Source organism: Choloepus didactylus, chromosome 5 (assembly GCF_015220235.1).
Source record: "Choloepus didactylus isolate mChoDid1 chromosome 5, mChoDid1.pri, whole genome shotgun sequence".
NCBI classification, from domain to species: Eukaryota; Metazoa; Chordata; class Mammalia; order Pilosa; family Megalonychidae; genus Choloepus; species Choloepus didactylus.
The window spans coordinates 124,097,283-124,112,704 of NC_051311.1; the positions used below are offsets into that span (position 1 = coordinate 124,097,283).

General features: G+C 34.1%; 1 non-coding gene across 1 annotated transcript; it reads left to right on the forward strand.

Moving 5' to 3' along the window:
• The first annotated feature begins 2,209 nt into the window (after window positions 1–2,209).
• On the forward strand, window positions 2,210–2,316 carry LOC119535649. The gene has a single exon (XR_005217261.1). It is a non-coding gene; the product is annotated as a U6 spliceosomal RNA (small nuclear RNA).
• The last annotated feature ends 13,106 nt before the right edge of the window (window positions 2,317–15,422 follow it).

The window sequence follows — 15,422 nt, forward strand, 5'->3', positions numbered from 1 at the left end:
GTCCTTTTTTTTGCAATTGAGCAGGTCCAGAGCAGGGGTCCCATGGAGGAGTGCTTTAACATGTAGACATACAGCTAAAAGCTTGGTGCAGACATAAACACTTAGAAGAATGTGAGTATAGTTCTGAACAGTTTAAGGAAAGTAACATAGTTCACAGGCCTCCTCCTTTTCCCCTAAATGGAATAATTATTGTGAATAGGGTCTGACTTTATAGCAACCACTAACTTTCCTTATAAAATGAGGAATATAAGTACCCAGTGTGTGACATCAATGGAATTTTTGGCTGAACACACCAAAAGAAAACATTTGCACTTAAGAAAACGTCATAGCAGACTGGATAAAAAGTCTGCAAGAACATGCGATCTTTGCTGGTTCAGTCTCGCCCTAATTTCTACCGTGCTCTTTGGTTGGTTATGAACCCTTGGCTAAACTGCAAAATCTTTCTGCTTCTCTAAGGGACCTGAGAACTTTTAAGATGTTCTGGAGAAAACTGTGATACAAACTGTCACCACACTTTTCTGCAGGAGTAAGACTTTAAAAGGGACATAGTAAAAACTTACTTAGATGGTAAATTCTAAAATACCGTATTAGAACAACTTCAGAAGGCAGAGTTTTTTTCAGTGTCAAACACAGGCACATAGTACAGACAATTTAGGGTTTCCTAGCAGAAAAAAGACATCGAGTAAATGGACACAGTGTACAATATAGGTAATTGCCAGGGTGGACAAGCTAAGGTGAGATGATGGCTAGGGTAAAATGGAGAAGCAGGTGCAGCAGACCCTAATGGCTATGAGCCCATAGTACATGGGTTGGAACCTCAGCTCTGTCACTTACTAGCTGTGTAACTGGACAATTGATTTAGCCAGTGTGTGCCTCAGTTTCCTTATCTATATAGTAGAGGTAATGAGAGTCCCTACTTCTTAGGATTGTAGTGAAATTTAAACTGATTCTTATATCTAAGTGTTTGGAATAATTTCTGATATGTAATGAGCAATAGCTATGTTTCTATTATGACGAGCACTCTGAAAGAGCATGCAGGTGGGCAACCAAAGATATAAATTTCTTACTCCCCAATCTTTCCAGATCTGTCTCTGATTATTTTTATTACCCCAGATTTGCTGCACTCCGGGCTTTTAGAGATTATTTCACATCTGTGTGAAATACTTCATGTGAAAATTGAAGCAGAGGGCTGACCTCCCTCAAAGGAGGATTAAGTGGTAAATGATTGCCAAGCACTTGGAACATTTGAAGAGTTCCAAAAGGCTGCTTGCTAATTCTCATCCTGAAAAGGGCCAGCTGATGACAATCCTAGGGCTGAAGTGTCTCATCTCATATAAATACTCAACCCAAAGTTGTTGTGAAATTTCCAATTTGCAAGTGGCCATAGGGCACACTAAAAAAACATTCATTGAAGAGCAGCAAATTCTGCACCTGGCATAAGATTAGTAGCTGCTTAAGGGAAATGTTATTTCCGGCATTCGTTTTTCAGTTTGTTTTACGTTTTCACATTTTCACATCTGTCTAGTGAAGTGGGCGCACAAAGCAATCTTTCTGTCATGTGAAAAGATAATATGGTGAAAGACAATGTTACGTTAAAAATCTGCTGGATGAGACTATGGAAATAAATATGAGTTTTTTGTGTGTTTATTAAGATCTGCAGATGACATTATATTCACAATTTTTACTGTGGCCAAACCCTCTAGGAAACTTACTTAATGGTCCCAATGGAATCTTCAGCAAAAGTACAGGATAGAAAGTAAAAGAAAACAGTTTTCAGGGAATCATGAATTACATAGGAGTACCATCTAGAAATAAATATTCATAAGTCATCTACAAATTCCAGAATTCCAGATCAGTTCATGATTATTCATCATCAGAGCACATACACTCAATTTTATATGAATTATTCATCAACTTTGTTTATGAACATCTTTAACTGATTAATAGAAATCATGATGAATATTCCTGAATTGTTCAGACTGAAGGATAAACCATAATGAATGAGGTCATGCATTGATTTTCAGGAGTGAGAGACGAATAGCTGATAAAGGGAGAAAAATAAGAAATAGCAATGAGTTTTGCAAATATGTCTGGTTTAGAAATCTGAGGGCTTACATTTTTATTAGTAACACATTGCAATCAACATCCAACTCTTTAAGCTATGAGTCTTAGCTACAGACTCAAAAAAGGTGATACAAGACAGTGCCAGGTGCTCGCTTCTGCAACACATATCCTAAAATTGGAACAATACAGAGAAAATTAACATAGCCGCTGCACAAGGATGACACGCAAATTCATGAAGTGTTCCATATTTATGATCTTTTTATAAACTTTTTTTTTAGTTTTTAGGTTACTAAAATTGCTAGAAAGAAATAACTGACAGGGTAGACTGTAACATATAGCATGCTTCAAAATTTGCTCTTTTTTTTTTGTTAAATCACACTTGGAAAGTTATCACATTTCTGTACATTTGTTATATTTCACAGTAAGGAAATGACTGAAATTGTGGAACTGTAACCGATAACATTCTTTGAAATTTGCTCCATAACTACTTGTTAAATCATACTTTGAAATTTTTCACTTTCTCTATATATATTTCACAATTTAAAAAAATAATAAAATAGAAAAATAAAAAGACAGTGCCAGGTAATGTGCTGCCAGCATTTCAGAGAGTTTCTCCGGCCCAACTTTCTGAAACCAGGCCTCCAACTTTGAATGTGTAGACCATGCATTTAAATAATTTCCTCAGTTAAGGTACTTAATTATATATAAACATTGTATATAGTTAGAGAAATCGTGGGTTTACAGAAAAATCAGGCATAAAATACAGGGTTCCCATATACCACCCTATTATTAATACATTGCATTGGTGTGCAATAAATTATGTAGGCTTGATTCCAATTAATGGTTCCAATTATGATTCTTAGGAAAAATGGAGAAAAGTATGAAAGATATAGAAAATATAAAATAGATTGATGAACATATTTAGTAAGAAATAAATATCATTGCCAATTTAGGAATTTTTGTCATTTGAACTATTGAATATGATTAATACATGATACATCTGGTAAAAATTTCAGTTCCTTATTATGCAACCATAAATGTCACAGTTATATCCCTTTAATCTAATAATGTCTGTATTAAAAGCAAGATAAATAACCATTAGAGGTGAAAATGATGTGTTAAAACTTTAAGAATTATTTCCTTCATTGACATTATTACATTTTAAAACTTAACATTTTTGCTATATATGTGAATTGTTATATACATGCTATAGACATTATAAACCTATATGTAGCAAATTATGTAAGTAGCATAAAATATATTTAAGAAAAAATACTTTTAACTTCCCCTGTCAGATGTAAACAATTTTAATATTGCAAAGCATATTCAGCATATTCTCCATTTTATAATGTAATAATTGTTCACAAACCATTTTTCATCTTTTTAAGATTAATTTAATGAACCTGTTTGGACATAATTAAATATTTCTTTTTTCAGAAGCATTTTAATAGCTGATACGTGTATATAGAGAAGATTTATTGAGTATATAAAGATGCATTATATATAGAGAAAATATGCTTTTATACAGAGTACATATTATCATATTACAGAGTACATATAGATAAATTAATATGCATGTAGATTAGAGAAAGATCCAGAGCATAGCCAAATGTATTCCATGAATGAGGAATAGGAATCAACAGAAGAAATTATGGAGGTCCACACAACCAGGAAAATGTGGTATCTTGTGAAGTAGAAAGTGAGTGTTCTAAAAATGAGGCAGTGGTTAACCATGTGGGCTACTGCTGAAAATCATTTACCTGCATGGGAGCCATGCCTATGAAGTGATGGTACTCACTTCTGCACATTGGGAAACAGAACATAGAAAATATGTGTGATTTTTTTTTTTTAATTTGTGGTTATTATTAGAGAAGTTGTGGGTTTGCAGAAAACTCATACATAAAATACAGGATTCCCATATACCACCCTATTTTTAACACCTTGCATTGGTGTGGTATATTTGTTACAATTGATGAAAGCACAGTTTTATAATTATAGTTTTAACTAAGTCCACAGTTTAATTTAGGGATCACTGTTTGTATAGTGTAATTCCATGGATTTTTTTTTTTTTAATTTATTCTGTTACCCTATACAACCTAGCTTTCTCCTTTTAACCAATCAGAATAGGAACCCTGTGCATTTTAAGCCTTAACTTCCAATTCCCTATCCCCAACTCATGCCCTAGTAATCTATATTCTAGATTCTGACACTATGAGTTTTCTTATTCTAATAATTTCATATCAGTGAGACCATAAAATATTTGTGATTTTGTATCTGGCTTATTTCATTCAACATGATGTCTTCAAGGTTCATCTGTGTTGTTGCATGTATCACTATTTGGTTCCTTTTTATGGCTGAATAATATATATAATACATATTGCTTTTCCGTTTATATGCTGATGGATAAGTGTGTTGCTTTTATCTTTGGGCAATTGTGAATAATGTCATTATGAACATCAGTGTGCAAATATCTGTTTGAGTCCCTGCTTCCCATTCTTTTGTGTATATACCTGGAAGTAGGAATGCTGGATCTTACAGCAATTCTATATTTAACTGTCAGAGGAACTGCCAAACTGTCTTCCACTTAGTTTGCACCATTTTATATTCCCACCATCAATGAATGAGTGCTCCTATTTCTCTGCATCTAATCCAATTCTTATAATTTTCTAGTTTTTCAATAGTAGCCGCTCTTTTGGGAGTGAAATGGTATTTCATTGTGGTTTTGATTTGCATTTCTCTGACTGATAATGATGTTGAGCATCTTTTCATGTAGTTTCTGGCCACTTGAGCATCTTCTTTGAAGAGATGTCTGTTCAAGCCCTTGCCCATTTTTAAATTGGATTGTTTGTCTTTCTGTTGTTAATTTGAAGGATTTCTTTATGTATTCTGGATACTAAGCCTTTATCGATATGTGGCTACCAAATATTTTCTCCCACTTTGTAGGTTGTCATTTTATTTCCATGATAAATTCCTTTGAGGCACAAAAGTTTTTTTTTTTTTATTTTAATGAGGAACTATTTATTTATTTTTTCTTTTGTTGTTTATGTTTTGGGTGGAAAGTCTAAGAAACCATTGCCTAAAACAAGGGCCTGAATATGTTTCCCTATATTTTCTTCTAGGAGTTTGATGGTTCCAGCTCTTATATTAAGGTCTTCAATCCATTTTGAGTTGATTTTTGTTTATGATGTGAGATAGAGGTTGTGCTGGTTTGGGCTGTTACGTATCCCAGAAAAGACCACACTCTTTTATCCATTCTTATAGGGGCAGACTTAGAGTGGGTGGGACCTTTTGGTTAGGCTACTCCAACTGAGATGTGATCAAGCCCATTCAAGGTGGGTCTTAATACTTCACTGGAGTCCTCTATGAGGCGATAAGAGGCAGGTAAAGCAGGAAAGCATAGAGGGAAACCCTGACAAATATTTGTAGGCAGCCATTGAAACCAGAACCAGGAAGGAAGAACCAGCAGACATCACTGTGTGCCTTCCCATGTGACAGAGGAAACCTGGATGCCATTAGCCTTTCTTCAGAGAAGGTATCTTCCTCTTGATGCTTTAATTTGGACATTTTCATGGCCTTAGAACTGTAGATTTGTAACCTAGTAAAACCCCATTGAACATACGTATAGAAAGGTATCATATTAAGAGATGATACCTTTCTGTATATATGTTACATTTTACAACAATGGAAATGGCTGAAGTTGTGGAACTGTGACCCATGACATTCTTTGAAATTTGCTCTCTAACTACTTGTGAAATCATACTTTGAAAGTTATCACTCTTATGTATATATGTTAAAGTTCACAAGAAAAAAATAATAAGTTAAGAAAAAACAGCATGGGACTGGCACAAAGACAGACATATAGACCAATGGAATAGAATTGAGAGCTCAGGAATCAACCCTCACATTTATGGGCAACTGATTTTTTATAAGGGGGCAAAGATGAATCAATTGGGAAAGAATAATCTCTTCACCAAATCATGCTGGAAAAACTGAATCTCCATTTGCCAAAAAAGAATAAAAAAAAAAATAAGACCACTGTTTTGGTTTGCTAAACCTGCCAGAATGCAATATACCAGAAATAGGTTGGCTTTTTCAGTGTGGTTTTGCAAAGAAGGTGTTGGATTTTGATTGGGATTGTATTGAATCTTTTAATTGCTTTGGGTAGTATTGACATCTTAAAGATATTTAGTAGCTGAATCCATGAACACAGATTTTTCTTTCCATTTATTTAGGTCTTCTTTGGTTTCCTTTAGCAATGTATTATAGTTTTCTGTGTACAAGTCCTTTACATCCTCGTTAGAATTATTCCCAAACATTTGGTTCTTTTTTGTAGCTATTGTGATTGGAAATTTTTACTTGATTTTTTCTTCCAATTGTCCATTGCTTGTGTATAGAAACACTGCTAAATATTGGCTGCTGCTCTTGTATGGTGCCACTTTGCTGAATTCCTTTATTAATTCTAAGAGCTTTATTGTAGATTTTTCAGGATTTTCTATATATAGAATCATATTTTATGCAAATAGGGAAAGTTTTACATCTTCCTTTCCAACTTGGATGCCTTTTATTTTTTTTTCTTGCCTAGTTTCTCTGGCAAGAACATCCAGTACAATGTTGAATACTGTGATGACAGTGGGCATCTTTATTTTGTTCCTGATCTTAGAGAAAAAGCTTTCATTCTTTCACCATTAGGCAGTATGTTAGCTGTGGGCTTTTCATATGTGCCTTTTCCATGTTGAGGAAGTTTCCTTCTATTCATAGCGTTTTGTGGTTTTGTTTTTGTTTTTTTTTTTCCCATGAAGGGGTGCTGGATTTTGCCAAATGTACTTTCTTTATTAATTGAGATGATCATGTGTGTTTTCTCCTTCATTCTGTTAATATGGTGTATTACATTAATTTATTTTCTTATGTTGAACCAACCTTGCATGATCCCACTTGATCATGATATATAAGTATTTTAATGTGCTGTTGGGTTCAGTTTGCTAGTATATTGTTGATGAGTTTTGCATCCATATGCATAAGAAATTTTGGTCTGTGGTTTTCTTTTCTTGTGGTATCTTTATCTGGCTTTGGTATGAGGGTGATGTTGGCCACACAGAATGAACTAGAGAGTATCCCCTCCTCTTCAGTTTTTTGGAAGAGTTTGAGAAGAATTGGAGTTATGTCCTCTTGGAAGGTTTGGCAGAATTTCCCTGTGAAGCTGTCTGGTCCTGGGCTTTTCTTTGTTGTGCAGTTTGTGATTACTGATTCAGTGTCTTCCCTAGTGACTGATTCATTGTGATCTTCTATTTCTTCTCAAGCCAAAGTAAGTAGTTTGTGTGTTTCTGAGAATTTGTCCATTTCATCTAGTTTATCTAATTTATTGGCATACATTTATTCATAGTATCCTCTTATAGACTTTTTTATTTCAGTGTGGTCAATAGTAATGTCTCCCTTTTTCATTTCTGATTTTTGTTATTTGTGTCCACTCTTTTTATCTTGTCAGTATAGCTAAAGCTTTATCAGTGTTATTGATCTTTTCAAAAAACAACTTTTGGTTCTGCTAATTCTCACTATTGTTTTCTGTTCTATATTTTATTTTCCTCTACTCTACTCTTTATTTCCTTCCTTTTACTCTCTGGGTTTAGTTTGCTCTACTTTTTCTAGTTCTTCCAGTTTTGAGGTTAGGTCCCTGATTTGCAGTCCTTCTTATTTTTTATTGTAAACATATAGGGCTATAAATTTCCCTCTCAGCTCTGCCTTCATTGCATCCCATAAGTTTTGGTTTGTTGTATTTTCATTTTCATTTGCTTCAAGATATTTCCTAATTTTGCTTCTGATTTCCTCTTTAATCCATTGGTTGTTTAAGAGTGTGTGGTTTAATTTCCACATATTTGTGAATTTTCCATTTCTTCCTTTGGTATTGATTTCTAGCTTCATTCTGTTGTGGTCAGAGAATATACACTTTATGATTTCAATATTTTTAAATTTATTGACACTTGTTTTGTGACCCAACATATGGTCTAACCTAAAGAATGATCCATGTGCACATAAGAAGGATGTGTATTCGGTTTTTGTTGGGTGCAGTGTTATATATATATATATCTGTTAGGTCCAGTAGATTTAGTCTATCATTCAAGTCTTGTACTTCCTTATTTATCTTCTGACTAATGCTCTATTCATTATTGAGAGTGGTGTATCAAAGCCTCCTATTATTAATGATGAACTGTTAATTTCTTCCTTCAAATTTGTCAGTATTTACTTCACATATTTGGGGCTCTAATGTTGGGTGCATAATTATTTATAATTGTTACATCTTCCCATTAATCATCCTTGTCCCTTGTAACTGTATTTGACTTAAAGTCCATTTTATCCAGTATTTGTATAGCTACCCCAGCTCTCTTTCAGTTTTTACTTTCATGGCATATATTTTTTTCCATACTATCACCCTCTAGGTACTTGTATCTTTGAATTTAAGTTGAGTCTCTTTCAGACAGCATATATTTGAGTCATGCTTTTTTATCCATTCTACCAATCTCTGCCTTTTGATTAGGGAGGTTTAGTATATTTACATTTAAAGTTGTTACTGATAATATGGGACTTTCTTTTTCCTTTTTGTTGTTTAGCCTTTTCCCTCATTTCTATTAATGCCTATTTGGTATTTATTTGCCTTTCTTGTACATTGAGTGCCTTCTCAATTCTATCTAATATGTTTTTCATCTATTTCCTTGTGGTTACCGTAGGGTTAAAGTTTAACATCCTAAATATATAATAATCATATTTGGTTTGATACTAACTTAACTTCCATAGCACGCACATATACTTTTCCTATACTACTCTACCCCTCACCGTTTTTTTAACTTGCTACCATTGTATGTTCTAAAACCTAGAATTATCCTTACTTTTTATGCATTTGCTATTTAGCACCTCCAGGAAGTAAGAAGTGGGGTTATATACCAAACAATACAATACAAAAGTACTGGCATTTGTAATTACCCAAATGTTTACCTTTACCTCAGGTCTTTATGCTCTTTGAAGCATTGTCTAGTGTCCTTTACTTTCAATTTGATGAACTCCCTTTAGCATTGTTTGTAGGGCAAGTCTAGTGATGATGAACTCTCTTGGCTTTTATTTATCTGGCTATGTCTTTATCTCTCTCATTTGTGAAAGAAAGTCTCACTGGATATAAAATTCTAGTTGACAGTTATATTCTTTCAGCACTTTAAGAATTTCAACCCAGTGCGTTCTTGGCTCCATTATTTCTGATGAGAAAAAGCACTTATTCTAATTGGGACCTCCTTGTACATACCAGTTGCTTTTCTCTTGCAAGTTTCAGAATCTCTTGTCCTTTGCACTCTATAGTGTGATCAGTATATGATGGGGTGCATTTTTCTTCATGTTTATCCTGTTTGGTATTCTTTGGGTTTCCTGGATGTACATATTCATATCTTTTGCTAAGTTGGGGAAGTTCTCCATCATTATTTCTTTGAATATGCCTTCTGCCCCCTTCTCTCTTTCTTCTACTTTTGAGACTCCCATAATGGATATATTGGTGTGTTTGATTGTGTCCCAGAGGTGTCTTCAGGCTATTTTTCCTTTTAATATTTCATTTTTCTTTCTATTTCTCAGCCTAACTCATTTCAATTGTCTTGTCTTTGAGTGCACTGATTCTTTCTTCTGCCAGCTAGAATTTTATGTTGGAACCATCCTGGGAATTTTTCGTTAAGTTATTCTGGTCTTCAACTCCAGTATTTCTGTTTGATTCCTTTATAAAATTTCTATTTCTTTACAAAAAGTATCATATTGCTCATTCATTGTGTTCCTGATATCCTTTAGTTTTTTCTCTGTATTTTCCTTTATCTCTTTGAACATTTTTAAGATCAGTTCTTTAAAGTCCTTTTCTGGTATATCCACATTCTTCTTGTCTTCATTGGTGTTTTCTGTATTTTTGTAGTCTTTCTTTAGATGGGCCATCATTTCCTGTTTCTTTGTCTTATAATCTTTTTTCACACATCGTACCTTTTAATAGTTTAAAATGTCGACTTTGGGATTTTTTTTTCCCCTGAGATGTCTGCTTCTTGATTTTATAATCAGCTGGTGTTAAGACAGAGATTTTCTTGAGTTTCAGCACTCTTAGGTAAATATACCCAAGGAGAATATAGTGTGTAGGGTTTTTCCTGTCTTTCTGGGCCTCTGTCTTGTCCTGAGCTTTTGCTTTTTAGTTATTTTGGAGTTCCCCTGTTTACAGGATTGTTGCCACTTTGTTCCTGATATACAAAAGTACGCAAAAGGTCCCAGAATACTATGATTCTTTTCTTTAGGACACCGAGATCATAGCCAGACAAAATATTCATGGTTTCCTTAATTTGTACTTGATATTATTAGAGATTACTGCAGGCTATTCTCTTTTCTCTAATAGTCTTGCTGATCTATAATAGTCTTGCTGAAATCTTTACTAGTAATAGAGCCACAGTTGAAATGGAGATAGGTCTAGGATCAGAGTGAGAATGAAATGTCTGTGGGATGCAGGAGTGCTGGTTTAAATTTTACAGATTTCTGTAGATCTGAATAACATAAAATTCTCCTTTTTATGGCATGTCATGGTTTATTACATTTTGCATATGACAAGATAAAGCTTCTTATAACTTTAAAACAAGGAAAAAGGAAATAAGACAAAAGGAAAACATTTTAGAATGAAAATCATGTAACTTCTCTTTGAAAGCCATAGAAAACTCTTACCAACATTTTAAAAAGAAAAAAAAATGATAATGAAATTTGTTGAAATGAAGAGAAGCCTAATTGTAATCCACACTTTTATTGAATATTATGCTTTTAAAAGTTTGAACAGTATATTAAGAGCACAGATCTTCCCAGCTGTATGAATCAGAAGCTAGATGGCCCAGGAAATTTATGTAGTCCTTTTTTCATCATTACAGTGGGGAAGATATCAGTTTGTTTTTATCAAGACCTGTATAAATGAAAAGCTGTACGTAAAGTTCTTAACACAGAGCATAAGCTCAATAAATGTTAACAATATAGAGAGCTATTCAATGCTATCAGGGTCAAAAACCCTTAGGGCACATTTATTATCCAGTATGAAACAATTTGGGAGATTTGTGAATGTGGCTCATTGTATCTTTTATCATATGCTCATTTTACTATCATGTTCTCAGTATTTTTAAACCATTCTAGCTGTCTATTTTTTTGCATTCTATTCAGAGAAAGTGACATTTTAGCCAAGATTAGAAGGAGATGAATAAGCCCAGTGATTATCTGAAGGAAAGATATTTCTAGAGAGGCAGAACAATGCGAGCTAAGCCTGCAAATGGGAGTATTCTGGACATATTCAAGAAACAGCAAAAAGATGATTGTTGCTGGTATAAGAGAAACAGGAGGAGCCTTCCAGTAGACTAGAGAGTTTAGGGAAGACCAGATCATGGTGTGCCTCACAGACCTTTATAAAGACATTGCCTTGTGCTCTGAATGCTGTGCTAAGTACCTTGTGAGCTTGAGCAGAAGAGTGACATGATCTGATTTACATTTTATGGGGATCATCAGGCAGTTGTGTTGACAACAGATGGTGAGGGGCAAAGGAAAAAGCATAAAAACCAGTTAATAAGTTACAAGTCAGACAAGAGATGAGGGTTGTCACTGGGGATGGAGTTCCCATAAACTGTGATGTGGAAAGGCTGGAGGTGAAGATCAGTAGCTCATCTCTAGGCATGTTAGGTTTGAGATGATTATCAGGCATCCAAGTTCCATAAATTAAAAGTTGATATTTCAGGAGAGAAATACAAGTCTGAGATATATATTTAAACATTTTTTTAAAAGTGTATATTAAATTCAGAGCCACAAGAGCAAACGAGGTCACCCAGCAGTGACTAAGTAGAAAAGAAAAAGTAGCCATTGTTTAGCCATGAGAAACAACAATAAGTGGTCACAAATAAGAGAAAGAGCCTTATTCAGACTGAGAAGGTGTGAAGGTCCAGGTAGGAGCAAAAAAAGGGAGTTTGCTGTACTGGACTCCAAGAGAAGAAAAGAGGAAGTTATGATAGACTATGATAAATGACTAGAAAATAAACTTTTATGAGTGCAGAGATTTTTGTCTGCTTTTTTCTCTTCTTTGACCAATGTCAAAAAGGTATTTCATAAATATGTGTTGAATACAAATGATGTTACTAGTTAAAATAAGGTCATATAGAGAATTGGCCATTGGATTTAGCAATGCAGAGGTCTTTTGTAGACTGGTTGGGGAGAAAGTCTGATAGTGAATTAAAAAAAAAAGAATGGTAAGAAAGAAATTGAAAATAGTTTGTATTGCTAATGCTTTTGAGTTTTTTTATAAAAGGAAGAAACTGGAGGAGACGTGTCAAAATAAGATTTTATTTTAAAAGGGAAAGATAACAGCATGCTTGTACGCTGATGATATAACAAAGAGAAAAGCAAAAAATTGATGATTCATGAGAGAGAAGAGAATTGCAGAGTGGCGCCCTTCAGTAGATAAGAAAGAATGATTATGTTTATAGTAACAAGAGAGAAAGCAGAGTACATGAGCACAAGTGCAATTGTGTAAGTGGGTAGATATGGTGATGTAAGCTTATGGAATTTCTCATCTGACTGTTTTAATTTTCTTGAAATGGAAAGCAGCAAGGTCATCTTCTGTCAATGAGAATTGAGAAGAAAATGTTAGTGGTCAAAGGATAGATGACAAATCCATGTGGTAGTGATCTAAAACAAAAGTCAGAGAAATATTCCTTAAAGGGCCAGAGAGCAAATATTTTATGCTTTGTTGGTTACATGGTCTCTGTGAGTTATACAGAACTAGTCAATTCTGTCATTGTAGCATGAAAGCAGCAATAGAAAATATATGGATGACTGAGCATAAGTATGTTCTAATAAAACTTTATTTACAGCAGGCAGCTGAATGAATTTGGCCCATGAGCAATAGTTTACTGACCCCTGATCTAGATGATGAGAAATTAATTCAATTAATAATATATAAAATGATTACTTAGCAGCATTCAATACCTAATTTAAACCTCATGAGTGTAAGTGCAGAATAGTGCAAAAGTTTATTTTAACCAGAGTTGTAATTTGTCAAGGAAATAGGACAAAGTATGAATAAGCCAAATGAATTAAGGGTGTATGCAAGAGGGTGGTATGATGATTGGTTAAGAGACTTAAATAAAGAGAAAAATGTGAACACAAAGGGTTGTAAAGGACTTAAAAATTATTGAGCTAATGAACTGTAGACTTCAGAGGATCAAAAGGATTATTAGATGCAAGAAACTAAGAAAGTGAGCTACAAATATAGGATATGTTATTTTGATTCTGGGTTGCAGTGTTAATGACAGAGTCTGGGGAATAACCATTAGACTGTGGGAGGGTAGAGGAAAATATCATTGGAACAAAGGAGATCAAAGACCTGAGGGAAGAAATCTGAGAGATATGTGAAAGGACATTAAGCCAGGAGTCAAAATCTTCAAGGAATGAGGGGTAATGATAGAGAAGTAAGTATATGACAGCACAAGGACCACTATATGGTCGAATACATGAGATCCAAATTTGGGGAGAATATTTTGGATACAATGATGAGGATTAAAGAAGACAACAACTTGCTTTCATGACCAGGTTTTTGAGGCGTATATGAGAGAGTTTATCTATTACTGGAGGGAGAGGGGAGAGCTGCAGGGGAAACTGGAGGAGACCCAGCTATCAATTAAATCAAGAGAATAAAAACAAGGCTTTAGCCTGAAGTTTTTTATGGTAAGGGGTATTTTACTGTTAACTGACCAGAATTTTTCAGGATTTAAGTTTGGGTAGGAGATGAAGGAATGTACAGATACCTGATTTGGAACAAGGAGTTAATGGATAAACTGGGAGACTGGACTTTTGAGATTGAGTAAAAAAAAACAAGAATAAATAACATGATGGGATTAGCAATCATGAACCCAAAGTGACTAAGTTTGATGGGGTAGGAGTACTGAAGGAAGGGAGATTTAAAAGAAGGAAAAATACTTGTCAAGGACGTCAAAAGTTATGATGTGACCACTCGCCTCTTTTGGAGAAGGTCAAAAAAGAGGTAGTGTTTCTCTGAATACAGAGAGCTCTTTGGATACCCCTTGATTATAGCTATTTGAGGTGTGGAAATTAGTAGACAGGTGGTTTTATTCTGAATGGCCAAACTATCCCAACTTATTTCCATAGAAATCTAGAGGCCTACAACAGGAGGTTTTATTTACTCAAATCAGTGAATTTACCACCAGATCAAATCTGATGAAAGCAAAGCAAGATGCAAACCATGCAACAATTTTTACACAGGTGAAATCTACCTGCTTTCTGTTTCCACACCCTCCAGAGAAAACACTTGTATGGAATTTTCTCTTACCTTTGATAATCATCTCATCAGCTAACTGGGATGTATTGAGATACTTGGGAGAAAGTATCTCTCTTCATTATACTTTGTCCTGGGTAGTGGTGAGATCTGGTATTTGGGATGCAAATATATATCTGGAAGAAATAAAGAAAACAAATAAATACTAACAAATCACCAGTTCTAAATCACTGCTGGGCCATTTTAAAAGAAGTCAAACATGTCATAATTATACTATCTTTTTATGTTTTCAAAGTATTCGTTTGCTGATCATATAGTATCTAATGTATTAAGAAGTTATTTATCTAAACTGTCACCAAAATAATGACAGAATAAGGAAATTTTCAAATTCTTAATTTCAAGGCAAATATAGAATATGCTATTTAAGTATTTGGAAATTATAAGCATGTAACTTTTATATTTCTATGATATCACAGAATTATGATTGTCTATTGTTAAAACATATATGTCATATAAATGGACAGTCATTTTCTTCTTTCCAATATTTTGTCACCATGGACAGTGACTCACCAACACCAAAAGTTTAGCTCAGTCTGTAGGTTAATTCAGGAAGTCCATAAAAATCCCATAAGTGTTATAAAGAAGAATCAACTACATAACAAGATTTGTGATGTGAATAATTAAAATCTGATACTTTACTTATTTCTAGTCTTCTAGGAAAGTGTAGTATAATGGAAAGAAGATTGGATTAGGAATAAAGACCAGTGTTGTAAAATATAGCTCTTCTAACTATGGATAGCCAGGGAAACTTCAGTTAGCCAATAATATTCCTCAATGAATTATTTGTAAAGTAGTGAGGTTAAAGGAAATGTGGGTGATGTTATCTAATATCCTCTCTTGCTGTATATTTGAATAATAGTCTACAATTTGCCCTATAAAATTAGATGAATGTGACCTAATTTCTATATCCATGCCACTGAGAGACTTTCAATTATCTCAAGTCCACTGCAGATAGAGAGCATGTCTTACATAAATAGGTGCTTCAATG